We start from the raw sequence: 17,380 nt of genomic DNA, 5'->3' as shown, positions 1-17,380 counted from the left end.
GTGTAACAGAACTGATATGGCAGGCGAAAACCTGAGGAAAATCCATCCAGGAAGTGTTTTTTTAAATTATTTTTATTATGACTATTTCTGTGTTTTGAATTTGGTGTTCTGCAATTTCACCGGATGTTGTCGAGGTGGGTTACTAGCAGAACACCTGCGCCGAGAGGTTAAACCTGGAGGTTCAGATTAAAAATGCTAAAGTCTTCAGACTAAGCTGTTTTGGCTCTGGGAGTGTATTGTCCACAGGTGAACATGTCATGGAAAGTCATAGAAAATGAGAGTGTAGAAAGACTTCCTAGTGAAGGAAGGAGAACATTTCCACCACGCCCGAACAGGGACTTGAAACCTGGACCCTCAGATTAAAAGTCTGATGCTCTACCGACTGAGCTATCCGGGCTCTGCAAATGCCTATTTTCATACACCTAACCTGCCGGGCAGAGGCACCTGCTTACGAGGGGGCATTGTCAGATGGTACATTTCCCCAGAGAACCAGGCCTCCATTCCAAATTATACAGTCAACGAAATCTGAACTAGGCATCCCCTCCAAAGATGCAATTTGTCCAAGACTTTGTGGCGCAACGGTAGCGCGTCTGACTCCAGATCAGAAGGTTGCGTGTTCAAATCACGTCGTGGTCAGTGTTTTTATGTGTGTAATCTCTGCTTTCTTTACTCAATGAATCAGCACTAGTACCAATGTGGCTTTACAGTACTAATCTCGCACGAAAACAAACAAACCAATGCTGCTTTACATGACAATTGTCTCTCACAAAGCCTGGCACACTGCAAATTCCTAAATCAGATGATGCTGTGTGATTGATAGACTTAAATCAGTCTTCGAACAGGGAGTTTAACTTTTTATGGTTTGGGGGCAGTATTTCGACGTCTGGATGAGAAGCGTGCCCCAAGTAAACTACCTGTTACTCAGGCCCGGAAGCTAGGATATGCATATAATGGGCAGATTTGGATAGAACACACTCTAAAGTTTCCAAAACTGTTAAAATCATGTCTGTGAGTATAACAGAACTGATATGGCAGGCGAAAACCTGAGGAAAATCCATCCAGGAAGTGTTTTATTAAATTATTTTTATTATGACTATTTCTGTGTTTTGAATTTGGTGTTCTGCAATTTCACCGGATGTTGTCGAGGTGGGTTACTAGCAGAAAACCTGCGCCGAGAGGTTAAACCTGGAGGTTCAGATTAAAAACCCTAAAGTCTTCAGACTAAGCTGTTTTGGCTCTGGGAGTGTATTGTCCACAGGTGAACATGTCATGGAAAGTCATAGAAAATGAGAGTGTAGAAAGACTTCCTAGTGAAGGAAGGAGAACATTTCCACCACGCCCGAACAGGGACTTGAACCCTGGACCCTCAGATTAAAAGTCTGATGCTCTACCGACTGAGCTATCCGGGCTCTGCAAATGCCTATTTTCATACACCTAACCTGCCGGGCAGAGGCACCTGCTTACGAGGGGGCATTGTCAGATGGTACATTTCCCCAGAGAACCAGGCCTCCATTCCAAATTATACAGTCAACGAAATCTGAACTAGGCATCCCCTCCAAAGATGCAATTTGTCCAAGACTTTGTGGCGCAACGGTAGTGCGTCTGACTCCAGATCAGAAGGTTGCGTGTTCAAATCACGTCGTGGTCAGTATTTTTATGTGTGTAATCTCTGCTTTCTTTACTCAATGAATCAGCACTAGTACCAATGTGGCTTTACAGTACTAATCTCGCACGAAAACAAACAAACCAATGCTGCTTTACATGACAATTGTCTCTCACAAAGCCTGGCACACTGCAAATTCCTAAATCAGATGATGCTGTGTGATTGATAGACTTAAATCAGTCTTCGAACAGGGAGTTTAACTTTTTATGGTTTGGGGGCAGTATTTCGACGTCTGGATGAGAAGCGTGCCCCAAGTAAACTACCTGTTACTCAGGCCCGGAAGCTAGGATATGCATATAATGGGCAGATTTGGATAGAACACACTCTAAAGTTTCCAAAACTGTTAAAATTATGTCTGTGAGTATAACAGAACTGATATGGCAGGCGAAAACCTGAGGAAAATCCATCCAGGAAGTGTTTTTTTAAATTATTTTTATTATGACTATTTCTGTGTTTTGAATTTGGTGCTCTGCAATTTCACCGGATGTTGTCGAGGTGGGTTACTAGCAGAACACCTGCGCCGAGAGGTTAAACCTGGAGGTTCAGATTAAAAATGCTAAAGTCTTCAGACTAAGCTGTTTTGGCTCTGGGAGTGTATTGTCCACAGGTGAACATGTCATGGAAAGTCATAGAAAATGAGAGTGTAGAAAGACTTCCTAGTGAAGGAAGGAGAACATTTCCACCACGCCCGAACAGGGACTTGAACCCTGGACCCTCAGATTAAAAGTCTGATGCTCTACCGACTGAGCTATCCGGGCTCTGCAAATGCCTATTTTCATACACCTAACCTGCCGGGCTGAGGCACCTGCTTACGAGGGGGCATTGTCAGATGGTACATTTCCCCAGAGAACCAGGCCTCCATTCCAAATTATACAGTCAACGAAATCTGAACTAGGCATCCCCTCCAAAGATGCAATTTGTCCAAGACTTTGTGGCGCAACGGTAGCGCGTCTGACTCCAGATCAGAAGGTTGCGTGTTCAAATCACGTCGTGGTCAGTGTTTTTATGTGTGTAATCTCTGCTTTCTTTTCTCAATGAATCAGCACTAGTACCAATGTGGCTTTACAGTACTAATCTCGCACGAAAACAAACAAACCAATGCTGCTTTACATGACAATTGTCTCTCACAAAGCCTGGCACACTGCAAATTCCTAAATCAGATGATGCTGTGTGATTGATAGACTTAAATCAGTCTTCGAACAGGGAGTTTAACTTTTTATGGTTTGGGGGCAGTATTTCGACGTCTGGATGAGAAGCGTGCCCCAAGTAAACTACCTGTTACTCAGGCCCGGAAGCTAGGATATGCATATAATGGGCAGATTTGGATAGAACACACTCTAAAGTTTCCAAAACTGTTAAAATTATGTCTGTGAGTATAACAGAACTGATATGGCAGGCGAAAACCTGAGGAAAATCCATCCAGGAAGTGTTTTTTTTAATTATTTTTATTATGACTATTTCTGTGTTTTGAATTTGGTGCTCTGCAATTTCACCGGATGTTGTAGAGGTGGGTTACTAGCAGAACACCTGCGCCGAGAGGTTAAACCTGGAGGTTCAGATTAAAAATCCTAAAGTCTTCAGACTAAGCTGTTTTGGCTCTGGGAGTGTATTGTCCACAGGTGAACATGTCATGGAAAGTCATAGAAAATGAGAGTGTAGAAAGACTTCCTAGTGAAGGAAGGAGAACATTTCCACCACGCCCGAACAGGGACTTGAACCCTGGACCCTCAGATTAAAAGTCTGATGCTCTACCGACTGAGCTATCCGGGCTCTGCAAATGCCAATTTTCATACACCTAACCTGCCGGGCAGAGGCACCTGCTTACGAGGGGGCATTGTCAGATGGTACATTTCCCCAGAGAACCAGGCCTCCATTCCAAATTATACACTCAACGAAATCTGAACTAGGCATCCCCTCCAAAGATGCAATTTGTCCAAGACTTTGTGGCGCAACGGTAGCGCGTCTGACTCCAGATCAGAAGGTTGCGTCTTCATATCACGTCGTGGTCAGTGTTTTTATGTGTGTAATCTCTGCTTTCTTTACTCAATGAATCAGCACTAGTACCAATGTGGCTTTACAGTACTAATCTCGCACGAAAACAAACAAACCAATGCTGCTTTACATGACAATTGTCTCTCACAAAGCCTGGCACACTGCAAATTCCTAAATCAGATGATGCTGTGTGATTGATAGACTTAAATCAGTCTTCGAACAGGGAGTTTAACTTTTTATGGTTTGGGGGCAGTATTTCGACGTCTGGATGAGAAGCGTGCCCCAAGTAAACTACCTGTTACTCAGGCCCGGAAGCTAGGATATGCATATAATGGGCAGATTTGGATAGAACACACTCTAAAGTTTCCAAAACTGTTAAAATCATGTCTGTGAGTATAACAGAACTGATATGGCAGGCGAAAACCTGAGGAAAATCCATCCAGGAAGTGTTTTATTAAATTATTTTTATTATGACTATTTCTGTGTTTTGAATTTGGTGTTCTGCAATTTCACCGGATGTTGTCGAGGTGGGTTACTAGCAGAACACCTGCGCCGAGAGGTTAAACCTGGAGGTTCAGATTAAAAACCCTAAAGTCTTCAGACTAAGCTGTTTTGGCTCTGGGAGTGTATTGTCCACAGGTGAACATGTCATGGAAAGTCATAGAAAATGAGAGTGTAGAAAGACTTCCTAGTGAAGGAAGGAGAACATTTCCACCATGCCCGAACAGGGACTTGAACCCTGGACCCTCAGATTAAAAGTCTGATGCTCTACCGACTGAGCTATCCGGGCTCTGCAAATGCCTATTTTCATACACCTAACCTGCCGGGCAGAGGCACCTGCTTACGAGGGGGCATTGTCAGATGGTACATTTCCCCAGAGAACCAGGCCTCCATTCCAAATTATACAGTCAACGAAATCTGAACTAGGCATCCCCTCCAAAGATGCAATTTGTCCAAGACTTTGTGGCGCAACGGTAGCGCGTCTGACTCCAGATCAGAAGGTTGCGTGTTCAAATCACGTCGTGGTCAGTGTTTTTATGTGTGTAATCTCTGCTTTCTTTACTCAATGAATCAGCACTAGTACCAATGTGGCTTTACAGTACTAATCTCGCACGAAAACAAACAAACCAATGCTGCTTTACATGACAATTGTCTCTCACAAAGCCTGGCACACTGCAAATTCCTAAATCAGATGATGCTGTGTGATTGATAGACTTAAATCAGTCTTCGAACAGGGAGTTTAACTTTTTATGGTTTGGGGGCAGTATTTCGACGTCTGGATGAGAAGCGTGCCCCAAGTAAACTACCTGTTACTCAGGCCCGGAAGCTAGGATATGCATATAATGGGCAGATTTGGATAGAACACACTCTAAAGTTTCCAAAACTGTTAAAATCATGTCTGTGAGTATAACAGAACTGATATGGCAGGCGAAAACCTGAGGAAAATCCATCCAGGAAGTGTTTTATTAAATTATTTTTATTATGACTATTTCTGTGTTTTGAATTTGGTGTTCTGCAATTTCACCGGATGTTGTCGAGGTGGGTTACTAGCAGAACACCTGCGCCGAGAGGTTAAACCTGGAGGTTCAGATTAAAAATCCTAAAGTCTTCAGACTAAGCTGTTTTGGCTCTGGGAGTGTATTGTCCACAGGTGAACATGTCATGGAAAGTCATAGAAAATGAGAGTGTAGAAAGACTTCCTAGTGAAGGAAGGAGAACATTTCCACCACGCCCGAACAGGGACTTGAACCCTGGACCCTCAGATTAAAAGTCTGATGCTCTACCGACTGAGCTATCCGGGCTCTGCAAATGCCTATTTTCATACACCTAACCTGCCGGGCAGAGGCACCTGCTTACGAGGGGGCATTGTCAGATGGTACATTTCCCCAGAGAACCAGGCCTCCATTCCAAATTATACAGTCAACGAAATCTGAACTAGGCATCCCCTCCAAAGATGCAATTTGTCCAAGACTTTGTGGCGCAACGGTAGCGCGTCTGACTCCAGATCAGAAGGTTGCGTGTTCAAATCACGTCGTGGTCAGTGTTTTTATGTGTGTAATCTCTGCTTTCTTTACTCAATGAATTAGCACTAGTACCAATGTGGCTTTACAGTACTAATCTCGCACGAAAACAAACAAACCAATGCTGCTTTACATGACAATTGTCTCTCACAAAGCCTGGCACACTGCAAATTCCTAAATCAGATGATGCTGTGTGATTGATAGACTTAAATCAGTCTTCGAACAGGGAGTTTAACTTTTTATGGTTTGGGGGCAGTATTTCGACGTCTGGATGAGAAGCGTGCCCCAAGTAAACTACCTGTTACTCAGGCCCGGAAGCTAGGATATGCATATAATGGGCAGATTTGGATAGAACACACTCTAAAGTTTCCAAAACTGTTAAAATTATGTCTGTGAGTATAACAGAACTGATATGGCAGGCGAAAACCTGAGGAAAATCCATCCAGGAAGTGTTTTTTTAAATTATTTTTATTATGACTATTTCTGTGTTTTGAATTTGGTGCTCTGCAATTTCACCGGATGTTGTCGAGGTGGGTTACTAGCAGAACACCTGCGCCGAGAGGTTAAACCTGGAGGTTCAGATTAAAAATGCTAAAGTCTTCAGACTAAGCTGTTTTGGCTCTGGGAGTGTATTGTCCACAGGTGAACATGTCATGGAAAGTCATAGAAAATGAGAGTGTAGAAAGACTTCCTAGTGAAGGAAGGAGAACATTTCCACCACACCCGAACAGGGACTTGAACCCTGGACCCTCAGATTAAAAGTCTGATGCTCTACCGACTGAGCTATCCGGGCTCTGCAAATGCCTATTTTCATACACCTAACCTGCCGGGCAGAGGCACCTGCTTACGAGGGGGCATTGTCAGATGGTACATTTCCCCAGAGAACCAGGCCTCCATTCCAAATTATACAGTCAACGAAATCTGAACTAGGCATCCCCTCCAAAGATGCAATTTGTCCAAGTCTTTGTGGCGCAATGGTAGCGCGTCTGACTCCAGATCAGAAGGTTGCGTCTTCATATCACGTCGTGGTCAGTGTTTTTATGTGTGTAATCTCTGCTTTCTTTACTCAATGAATCAGCACTAGTACCAATGTGGCTTTACAGTACTAATCTCGCACGAAAACAAACAAACCAATGCTGCTTTACATGACAATTGTCTCTCACAAAGCCTGGCACACTGCAAATTCCTAAATCAGATGATGCTGTGTGATTGATAGACTTAAATCAGTCTTCGAACAGGGAGTTTAACTTTTTATGGTTTGGGGGCAGTATTTCGACGTCTGGATGAGAAGCGTGCCCCAAGTAAACTACCTGTTACTCAGGCCCGGAAGCTAGGATATGCATATAATGGGCAGATTTGGATAGAACACACTCTAAAGTTTCCAAAACTGTTAAAATTATGTCTGTGAGTATAACAGAACTGATATGGCAGGCGAAAACCTGAGGAAAATCCATCCAGGAAGTGTTTTTTTAAATTATTTTTATTATGACTATTTCTGTGTTTTGAATTTGGTGCTCTGCAATTTCACCGGATGTTGTCGAGGTGGGTTACTAGCAGAACACCTGCGCCGAGAGGTTAAACCTGGAGGTTCAGATTAAAAACCCTAAAGTCTTCAGACTAAGCTGTTTTGGCTCTGGGAGTGTATTGTCCACAGGTGAACATGTCATGGAAAGTCATAGAAAATGAGAGTGTAGAAAGACTTCCTAGTGAAGGAAGGAGAACATTTCCACCACGCCCGAACAGGGACTTGAACCCTGGACCCTCAGATTAAAAGTCTGATGCTCTACCGACTGAGCTATCCGGGCTCTGCAAATGCCTATTTTCATACACCTAACCTGCCGGGCAGAGGCACCTGCTTACGAGGGGGCATTGTCAGATGGTACATTTCCCCAGAGAACCAGGCCTCCATTCCAAATTATACAGTCAACGAAATCTGAACTAGGCATCCCCTCCAAAGATGCAATTTGTCCAAGACTTTGTGGCGCAACGGTAGCGCGTCTGACTCCAGATCAGAAGGTTGCGTGTTCAAATCACATCGTGGTCAGTGTTTTTATGTGTGTAATCTCTGCTTTCTTTACTCAATGAATCAGCACTAGTACCAATGTGGCTTTACAGTACTAATCTCGCACGAAAACAAACAAACCAATGCTGCTTTACATGACAATTGTCTCTCACAAAGCCTGGCACACTGCAAATTCCTAAATCAGATGATGCTGTGTGATTGATAGACTTAAATCAGTCTTCGAACAGGGAGTTTAACTTTTTATGGTTTGGGGGCAGTATTTCGACGTCTGGATGAGAAGCGTGCCCCAAGTAAACTACCTGTTACTCAGGCCCGGAAGCTAGGATATGCATATAATGGGCAGATTTGGATAGAACACACTCTAAAGTTTCCAAAACTGTTAAAATCATGTCTGTGAGTATAACAGAACTGATATGGCAGGCGAAAACCTGAGGAAAATCCATCCAGGAAGTGTTTTATTAAATTATTTTTATTATGACTATTTCTGTGTTTTGAATTTGGTGTTCTGCAATTTCACCGGATGTTGTCGAGGTGGGTTACTAGCAGAACACCTGCGCCGAGAGGTTAAACCTGGAGGTTCAGATTAAAAACCCTAAAGTCTTCAGACTAAGCTGTTTTGGCTCTGGGAGTGTATTGTCCACAGGTGAACATGTCATGGAAAGTCATAGAAAAAGAGAGTGTAGAAAGACTTCCTAGTGAAGGAAGGAGAACATTTCCACCACGCCCGAACAGGGACTTGAACCCTGGACCCTCAGATTAAAAGTCTGATGCTCTACCGACTGAGCTATCCGGGCTCTGCAAATGCCTATTTTCATACACCTAACCTGCCGGGCAGAGGCACCTGCTTACGAGGGGGCATTGTCAGATGGTACATTTCCCCAGAGAACCAGGCCTCCATTCCAAAATATACAGTCAACGAAATCTGAACTAGGCATCCCCTCCAAAGAAGCAATTTGTCCAAGACTTTGTGGCGCAACGGTAGTGCGTCTGACTCCAGATCAGAAGGTTGCGTGTTCAAATCACGTCGTGGTCAGTGTTTTTATGTGTGTAATCTCTGCTTTCTTTACTCAATGAATCAGCACTAGTACCAATGTGGCTTTACAGTACTAATCTCGCACGAAAACAAACAAACCAATGCTGCTTTACATGACAATTGTCCCTCACAAAGCCTGGCACACTGCAAATTCCTAAATCAGATGATGCTGTGTGATTGATAGACTTAAATCAGTCTTCGAACAGGGAGTTTAACTTTTTATGGTTTGGGGGCAGTATTTCGACGTCTGGATGAGAAGCGTGCCCCAAGTAAACTACCTGTTACTCAGGCCCGGAAGCTAGGATATGCATATAATGGGCAGATTTGGATAGAACACACTCTAAAGTTTCCAAAACTGTTAAAATCATGTCTGTGAGTATAACAGAACTGATATGGCAGGCGAAAACCTGAGGAAAATCCATCCAGGAAGTGTTTTATTAAATTATTTTTATTATGACTATTTCTGTGTTTTGAATTTGGTGTTCTGCAATTTCACCGGATGTTGTCGAGGTGGGTTACTAGCAGAACACCTGCGCCGAGAGGTTAAACCTGGAGGTTCAGATTAAAAACCCTTAAGTCTTCAGACTAAGCTGTTTTGGCTCTGGGAGTGTATTGTCCACAGGTGAACATGTCATGGAAAGTCATAGAAAATGAGAGTGTAGAAAGACTTCCTAGTGAAGGAAGGAGAACATTTCCACCACACCCGAACAGGGACTTGAACCCTGGACCCTCAGATTAAAAGTCTGATGATCTACCGACTGAGCTATCCGGGCTCTGCAAATGCCTATTTTCATACACCTAACCTGCCGGGCAGAGGCACCTGCTTACGAGGGGGCATTGTCAGATGGTACATTTCCCCAGAGAACCAGGCCTCCATTCCAAATTATACAGTCAACGAAATCTGAACTAGGCATCCCCTCCAAAGATGCAATTTGTCCAAGACTTTGTGGCGCAACGGTAGCGCGTCTGACTCCAGATCAGAAGGTTGCGTGTTCAAATCACGTCGTGGTCAGTGTTTTTATGTGTGTAATCTCTGCTTTCTTTACTCAATGAATCAGCACTAGTACCAATGTGGCTTTACAGTACTAATCTCGCACGAAAACAAACAAACCAATGCTGCTTTACATGACAATTGTCTCTCACAAAGCCTGGCACACTGCAAATTCCTAAATCAGATGATGCTGTGTGATTGATAGACTTAAATCAGTCTTCGAACAGGGAGTTTAACTTTTTATGGTTTGGGGGCAGTATTTCGACGTCTGGATGAGAAGCGTGCCCCAAGTAAACTACCTGTTACTCAGGCCCGGAAGCTAGGATATGCATATAATGGGCAGATTTGGATAGAACACACTCTAAAGTTTCCAAAACTGTTAAAATTATGTCTGTGAGTATAACAGAACTGATATGGCAGGCGAAAACCTGAGGAAAATCCATCCAGGAAGTGTTTTTTTAAATTATTTTTATTATGACTATTTCTGTGTTTTGAATTTGGTGCTCTGCAATTTCACCGGATGTTGTCGAGGTGGGTTACTAGCAGAACACCTGCGCCAAGAGGTTAAACCTGGAGGTTCAGATTAAAAATGCTAAAGTCTTCAGACTAAGCTGTTTTGGCTCTGGGAGTGTATTGTCCACAGGTGAACATGTCATGGAAAGTCATAGAAAATGAGAGTGTAGAAAGACTTCCTAGTGAAGGAAGGAGAACATTTCCACCACGCCCGAACAGGGACTTGAACCCTGGACCCTCAGATTAAAAGTCTGATGCTCTACCGACTGAGCTATCCGGGCTCTGCAAATGCCTATTTTCATACACCTAACCTGCCGGGCAGAGGCACCTGCTTACGAGGGGGCATTGTCAGATGGTACATTTCCCCAGAGAACCAGGCCTCCATTCCAAATTATACAGTCAACGAAATCTGAACTAGGCATCCCCTCCAAAGATGCAATTTGTCCAAGACTTTGTGGCGCAACGGTAGCGCGTCTGACTCCAGATCAGAAGGTTGCGTGTTCAAATCACGTCGTGGTCAGTGTTTTTATGTGTGTAATCTCTGCTTTCTTTACTCAATGAATCAGCACTAGTACCAATGTGGCTTTACAGTACTAATCTCGCACGAAAACAAACAAACCAATGCTGCTTTACATGACAATTGTCTCTCACAAAGCCTGGCACACTGCAAATTCCTAAATCAGATGATGCTGTGTGATTGATAGACTTAAATCAGTCTTCGAACAGGGAGTTTAACTTTTTATGGTTTGGGGGCAGTATTTCGACGTCTGGATGAGAAGCGTGCCCCAAGTAAACTACCTGGTACTCAGGCCCGGAAGCTAGGATATGCATATAATGGGCAGATTTGGATAGAACACACTCTAAAGTTTCCAAAACTGTTAAAATCATGTCTGTGAGTATAACAGAACTGATATGGCAGGCGAAAACCTGAGGAAAATCCATCCAGGAAGTGTTTTTTTAAATTATTTTTATTATGACTATTTCTGTGTTTTGAATTTGGTGCTCTGCAATTTCACCGGATGTTGTCGAGGTGGGTTACTAGCAGAACACCTGCGCCAAGAGGTTAAACCTGGAGGTTCAGATTAAAAATGCTAAAGTCTTCAGACTAAGCTGTTTTGGCTCTGGGAGTGTATTGTCCACAGGTGAACATGTCATGGAAAGTCATAGAAAATGAGAGTGTAGAAAGACTTCCTAGTGAAGGAAGGAGAACATTTCCACCACACCCGAACAGGGACTTGAACCCTGGACCCTCAGATTAAAAGTCTGATGCTCTACCGACTGAGCTATCCGGGCTCTGGAAATGCCTATTTTCATACACCTAACCTGCCGGGCAGAGGCACCTGCTTACGAGGGGGCATTGTCAGATGGTACATTTCCCCAGAGAACCAGGCCTCCATTCCAAATTATACAGTCAACGAAATCTGAACTAGGCATCCCCTCCAAAGATGCAATTTGTCCAAGACTTTGTGGCGCAACGGTAGCGCGTCTGACTCCAGGTCTGACTCCAGATCAGAAGGTTGCGTGTTCAAATCACGTCGTGGTCAGTGTTTTTATGTGTGTAATCTCTGCTTTCTTTACTCAATGAATCAGCACTAGTACCAATGTGGCTTTACAGTACTAATCTCGCACGAAAACAAACAAACCAATGCTGCTTTACATGACAATTGTCTCTCACAAAGCCTGGCACACTGCAAATTCCTAAATCAGATGATGCTGTGTGATTGATAGACTTAAATCAGTCTTCGAACAGGGAGTTTAACTTTTTATGGTTTGGGGGCAGTATTTCGACGTCTGGATGAGAAGCGTGCCCCAAGTAAACTACCTGTTACTCAGGCCCGGAAGCTAGGATATGCATATAATGGGCAGATTTGGATAGAACACACTCTAAAGTTTCCAAAACTGTTAAAATTATGTCTGTGAGTATAACAGAACTGATATGGCAGGCGAAAACCTGAGGAAAATCCATCCAGGAAGTGTTTTTTTAAATTATTTTTATTATGACTATTTCTGTGTTTTGAATTTGGTGCTCTGCAATTTCACCGGATGTTGTCGAGGTGGGTTACTAGCAGAACACCTGCGCCAAGAGGTTAAACCTGGAGGTTCAGATTAAAAATGCTAAAGTCTTCAGAATAAGCTGTTTTGGCTCTGGGAGTGTATTGTCCACAGGTGAACATGTCATGGAAAGTCATAGAAAATGAGAGTGTAGAAAGACTTCCTAGTGAAGGAAGGAGAACATTCCCACCACGCCCGAACAGGGACTTGAACCCTGGACCCTCAGATTAAAAGTCTGATGCTCTACCGACTGAGCTATCCGGGCTCTGCAAATGCCTATTTTCATACACCTAACCTGCCGGGCAGAGGCACCTGCTTACGAGGGGGCATTGTCAGATGGTACATTTCCCCAGAGAACCAGGCCTCCATTCCAAATTATACAGTCAACGAAATCTGAACTAGGCATCCCCTCCAAAGATGCAATTTGTCCAAGACTTTGTGGCGCAACGGTAGCGCGTCTGACTCCAGATCAGAAGGTTGCGTGTTCAAATCACGTCGTGGTCAGTGTTTTTATGTGTGTAATCTCTGCTTTCTTTACTCAATGAATCAGCACTAGTACCAATGTGGCTTTACAGTACTAATCTCGCACGAAAACAAACAAACCAATGCTGCTTTACATGACAATTGTCTCTCACAAAGCCTGGCACACTGCAAATTCCTAAATCAGATGATGCTGTGTGATTGATAGACTTAAATCAGTCTTCGAACAGGGAGTTTAACTTTTTATGGTTTGGGGGCAGTATTTCGACGTCTGGATGAGAAGCGTGCCCCAAGTAAACTACCTGTTACTCAGGCCCGGAAGCTAGGATATGCATATAATGGGCAGATTTGGATAGAACACACTCTAAAGTTTCCAAAACTGTTAAAATTATGTCTGTGAGTATAACAGAACTGATATGGCAGGCGAAAACCTGAGGAAAATCCATCCAGGAAGTGTTTTATAAAATTATTTTTATTATGACTATTTCTGTGTTTTGAATTTGGTGCTCTGCAATTTCACCGGATGTTGTCGAGGTGGGTTACTAGCAGAACACCTGCGCCGAGAGGTTAAACCTGGAGATTCAGATTAAAAATCCTAAAGTCTTCAGACTAAGCAGTTTTGGCTCTGGGAGTGTATTGTCCACAGGTGAACATGTCATGGAAAGTCATAGAAAATGAGAGTGTAGAAAGACTTCCTAGTGAAGGAAGGAGAACATTGCCACCACGCCCAAACAGGGACTTGAACCCTGGACCCTCACATTAAAAGTCTGATGCTCTACCGACTGAGCTATCCGGGCTCTGCAAATGCCTATTTTCATACACCTAACCTGCCGGGCAGAGGCACCTGCTTACGAGGGGGCATTGTCAGATGGTACATTTCCCCAGAGAACCAGGCCTCCATTCCAAATTATACAGTCAACGAAATCTGATCTAGGCATCCCCTCCAAAGATGCAATTTTTCCAAGACTTCGTGGCGCAACGGTAGCGCGTCTGACTCCAGATCAGAAGGTTGCGTGTTCAAATCACGTCGTGGTCAGTGTTTTTACGTGTGTAATCTCTGCTTTCTTTACTCAATGAATCAGCACTAGTACCAATGTGGCTTTACAGTACTAATCTCGCACGAAAACAAACAAACCAATGCTGCTTTACATGACAATTGTCTCTCACAAAGCCTGGCACACTGCAAATTCCTAAATCAGATGATGCTGTGTGATTGATAGACTTAAATCAGTCTTCGAACAGGGAGTTTAACTTTTTATGGTTTGGGGGCAGTATTTCGACGTCTGGATAAGAAGCGTGCCCCAAGTAAACTACCTGTTACTCAGGCACGGAAGCTAGGATATGCATATAATGGGCAGATTTGGATAGAACACACTCTAAGGTTTCCAAAACTGTTAAAAATATGTCTGTGAGTATAACAGAACTGATATGGCAGGCGAAAACCTGAGGAAAATCCATCCAGGAAGTGTTTTTTTAAATTATTTTTATTATGACTATTTCTGTGTTTTTTGAATTTGGTGCTCTGCAATTTCATCGGATGTTGTCGAGGTGGGTTACTAGCAGAACACCTGCGCCGAGAGGTTAAACCTGGAGGTTCAGATTAAAAATCCTAAAGTCTACAGACTAAGCTGTTTTGGCTCTGGGAGTGTATTGTCCACAGGTGAACATGTCATGGAAAGTCATAGAAAATGAGAGTGTAGAAAGACTTCCTAGTGAAGGAAGGAGAACATTTCCACCACGCCCGAACAGGGACTTGAACCCTGGACCCTCAGATTAAAAGTCTGATGCTCTACCAACTGAGCTATCCGGGCTCTGCAAATGCCTATTTTCATACACCTAACCTGCCGGGCAGAGGCACCTGCTTATGAGGGGGCATTGTCAGATGGTACATTTCCCCAGAGAACCAGGCCTCCATTCCAAATTATACAGTCAACGAAATCTGATCTAGGCATCCCCTCCAAAGATGCAATTTTTCCAAGACTTCGTGGCGCAACGGTAGCGCGTCTGACTCCAGATCAGAAGGTTGCGTGTTCAAATCACGTCGTGGTCAGTGTTTTTACGTGTGTAATCTCTGCTTTCTTTACTCAATGAATCAGCACTAGTACCAATGTGGCTTTACAGTACTAATCTCGCACGAAAACAAACAAACCAATGCTGCTTTACATGACAATTGTCTCTCACAAAGCCTGGCACACTGCAAATTCCTAAATCAGATGATGCTGTGTGATTGATAGACTTAAATCAGTCTTCGAACAGGGAGTTTAACTTTTTATGGTTTGGGGGCAGTATTTCGACGTCTGGATGAGAAGCGTGCCCCAAGTAAACTACCTGTTACTCAGGCCCGGAAGCTAGGATATGCATATAATGGGCAGATTTGGATAGAACACACTCTAAAGTTTCCAAAACTGTTAAAATTATGTCTGTGAGTATAACAGAACTGATATGGCAGGCGAAAACCTGAGGAAAATCCATCCAGGAAGTGTTTTTTTAAATTATTTTTATTATGACTATTTCTGTGTTTTGAATTTGGTGCTCTGCAATTTCATCGGATGTTGTCGAGGTGGGTTACTAGCAGAACACCTGCACCGAGAGGTTAAACCTGGAGGTTCAGATTAAAAATCCTAAAGTCTACAGACTAAGCTGTTTTGGCTCTGGGAGTGTATTGTCCACAGGTGAACATGTCATGGAAAGTCATAGAAAATGAGAGTGTAGAAAGACTTCCTAGTGAAGGAAGGAGAACATTTCCACCACGCCCGAACAGGGACTTGAACCCTGGACCCTCAGATTAAAAGTCTGATGCTCTACCGACTGAGCATTGTCAGATGGTACATTTCCCCAGAGAACCAGGCCTCCATTCCAAATTATACAGTCAACGAAATCTGAACTAGGCATCCCCTCCAAAGATCCAATGTTTCCAAGACTTCGTGGTGCAACGGTAGCGCGTCTGACTCCAGATCAGAAGGTTGCGTGTTCAAATCACGTCGTGGTCAGTGTTTTTATGTGTGTAATCTCTGCTTTCTTTACTCAATGAATCAGCACTAGTACCAATGTGGCTTTACAGTACTAATCTCGCACGAAAACAAACAAACCAATGCTGCTTTACATGACAATTGTCTCTCACAAAGCCTGGCACACTGCAAATTCCTAAATCAGATGATGCTGTGTGATTGATAGACTTAAATCAGTCTTCGAACAGGGAGTTTAACTTTTTATGGTTTGGGGGCAGTATTTCGACGTCTGGATGAGAAGCGTGCCCCAAGTAAACTACCTGTTACTCAGGCCCGGAAGCTAGGATATGCATATAATGGGCAGATTTGGATAGAACACACTCTAAAGTTTCCAAAACTGTTAAAATTATGTCTGTGAGTATAACAGAACTGATATGGCAGGCGAAAACCTGAGGAAAATCCATCCAGGAAGTGTATTTTTAAATTATTTTTATTATGACTATTTCTGTGTTTTGAATTTGGTGCTCTGCAATTTCACCGGATGTTGTCGAGGTGGGTTACTAGCAGAACACCTGCGCCGAGAGGTTAAACCTGGAGGTTCAGATTAAAAATCCTAAAGTCTTCAGACTAAGCTGTTTTGGCTCTGGGAGTGTATTGTCCACAGGTGAACATGTCATGGAAAGTCATAGAAAATGAGAGTGTAGAAAGACTTCCTAGTGAAGGAAGGAGAACATTTCCACCACGCCCGAACAGGGACTTGAACCCTGGACCCTCAGATTAAAAGTCTGATGCTCTACCGACTGAGCTATCCGGGCTCTGCAAATGCCTATTTTCATACACCTAACCTGCCGGGCAGAGGCACCTGCTTACGAGGGGGCATTGTCAGATGGTACATTTCCCCAGAGAACCAGGCCTCCATTCCAAATTATACAGTCAACGAAATCTGATCTAGGCATCCCCTCCAAAGATGCAATTTTTCCAAGACTTCGTGGCGCAACGGTAGCGTGTCTGACTCCAGATCAGAAGGTTGCGTGTTCAAATCACGTCGTGGTCAGTGTTTTTATGTGTGTAATCTCTGCTTTCTTTACTCAATGAATCAGCACTAGTACCAATGTGGCTTTACAGTACTAATCTCGCACGAAAACAAACAAACAAATGCTGCTTTACATGACAATTGTCTCTCACAAAGCCTGGCACACTGCAAATTCCTAAATCAGATGATGCTGTGTGATTGATAGACTTAAATCAGTCTTCGAACAGGGAGTTTAACTTTTTATGGTTTGGGGGCAGTATTTCGACGTCTGGATGAGAAGCGTGCCCCAAGTAAACTACCTGTTACTCAGGCCCGGAAGCTAGGATATGCATATAATGGGCAGATTTGGATAGAACACACTCTAAAGTTTCCAAAACTGTTAAAATTATGTCTGTGAGTATAACAGAACTGATATGGCAGGCGAAAACCTGAGGAAAATCCATCCAGGAAGTGTTTTTTTAAATTATTTTTATTATGACTATTTCTGTGTTTTGAATTTGGTGCTCTGCAATTTCATCGGATGTTGTCGAGGTGGGTTACTAGCAGAACACCTGCGCCGAGAGGTTAAACCTGGAGGTTCAGATTAAAAATCCTAAAGTCTACAGACTAAGCTGTTTTGGCTCTGGGAGTG

General features: G+C 43.4%; 13 non-coding genes across 13 annotated transcripts; all 13 read right to left on the bottom strand.

Annotated features, from left to right (window-relative positions):
* Positions 1–1,336: 1,336 nt before the first annotated feature.
* Positions 1,337–1,409, bottom strand: trnak-uuu (transfer RNA lysine (anticodon UUU)). The gene has a single exon. It is a non-coding gene; the product is annotated as a tRNA-Lys (tRNA).
* Positions 1,410–2,348: 939 nt separating this feature from the next.
* trnak-uuu (transfer RNA lysine (anticodon UUU)) lies at positions 2,349–2,421 on the bottom strand. Its single transcript has one exon. It is a non-coding gene; the product is annotated as a tRNA-Lys (tRNA).
* Positions 2,422–3,360: 939 nt separating this feature from the next.
* Positions 3,361–3,433, bottom strand: trnak-uuu (transfer RNA lysine (anticodon UUU)). The gene has a single exon. It is a non-coding gene; the product is annotated as a tRNA-Lys (tRNA).
* A 939-nt stretch (positions 3,434–4,372) lies between these two features.
* Positions 4,373–4,445, bottom strand: trnak-uuu (transfer RNA lysine (anticodon UUU)). The gene has a single exon. It is a non-coding gene; the product is annotated as a tRNA-Lys (tRNA).
* A 939-nt stretch (positions 4,446–5,384) lies between these two features.
* On the bottom strand, positions 5,385–5,457 carry trnak-uuu (transfer RNA lysine (anticodon UUU)). Its single transcript has one exon. It is a non-coding gene; the product is annotated as a tRNA-Lys (tRNA).
* Positions 5,458–6,396: 939 nt separating this feature from the next.
* Positions 6,397–6,469, bottom strand: trnak-uuu (transfer RNA lysine (anticodon UUU)). The gene has a single exon. It is a non-coding gene; the product is annotated as a tRNA-Lys (tRNA).
* Positions 6,470–7,408: 939 nt separating this feature from the next.
* Positions 7,409–7,481, bottom strand: trnak-uuu (transfer RNA lysine (anticodon UUU)). Its single transcript has one exon. It is a non-coding gene; the product is annotated as a tRNA-Lys (tRNA).
* Positions 7,482–8,420: 939 nt separating this feature from the next.
* Positions 8,421–8,493, bottom strand: trnak-uuu (transfer RNA lysine (anticodon UUU)). Its single transcript has one exon. It is a non-coding gene; the product is annotated as a tRNA-Lys (tRNA).
* A 1,951-nt stretch (positions 8,494–10,444) lies between these two features.
* On the bottom strand, positions 10,445–10,517 carry trnak-uuu (transfer RNA lysine (anticodon UUU)). Its single transcript has one exon. It is a non-coding gene; the product is annotated as a tRNA-Lys (tRNA).
* Positions 10,518–11,456: 939 nt separating this feature from the next.
* Positions 11,457–11,529, bottom strand: trnak-uuu (transfer RNA lysine (anticodon UUU)). Its single transcript has one exon. It is a non-coding gene; the product is annotated as a tRNA-Lys (tRNA).
* A 951-nt stretch (positions 11,530–12,480) lies between these two features.
* On the bottom strand, positions 12,481–12,553 carry trnak-uuu (transfer RNA lysine (anticodon UUU)). The gene has a single exon. It is a non-coding gene; the product is annotated as a tRNA-Lys (tRNA).
* A 1,953-nt stretch (positions 12,554–14,506) lies between these two features.
* Positions 14,507–14,579, bottom strand: trnak-uuu (transfer RNA lysine (anticodon UUU)). Its single transcript has one exon. It is a non-coding gene; the product is annotated as a tRNA-Lys (tRNA).
* Positions 14,580–16,458: 1,879 nt separating this feature from the next.
* Positions 16,459–16,531, bottom strand: trnak-uuu (transfer RNA lysine (anticodon UUU)). The gene has a single exon. It is a non-coding gene; the product is annotated as a tRNA-Lys (tRNA).
* Positions 16,532–17,380: the final 849 nt, after the last annotated feature.

The sequence above is a fragment of the Salvelinus alpinus genome, chromosome 30 (genome assembly GCF_045679555.1).
Source record: "Salvelinus alpinus chromosome 30, SLU_Salpinus.1, whole genome shotgun sequence".
Classification (NCBI taxonomy): domain Eukaryota; kingdom Metazoa; phylum Chordata; class Actinopteri; order Salmoniformes; family Salmonidae; genus Salvelinus; species Salvelinus alpinus.
This window is presented reverse-complemented; position numbering and strand designations above follow the sequence as displayed.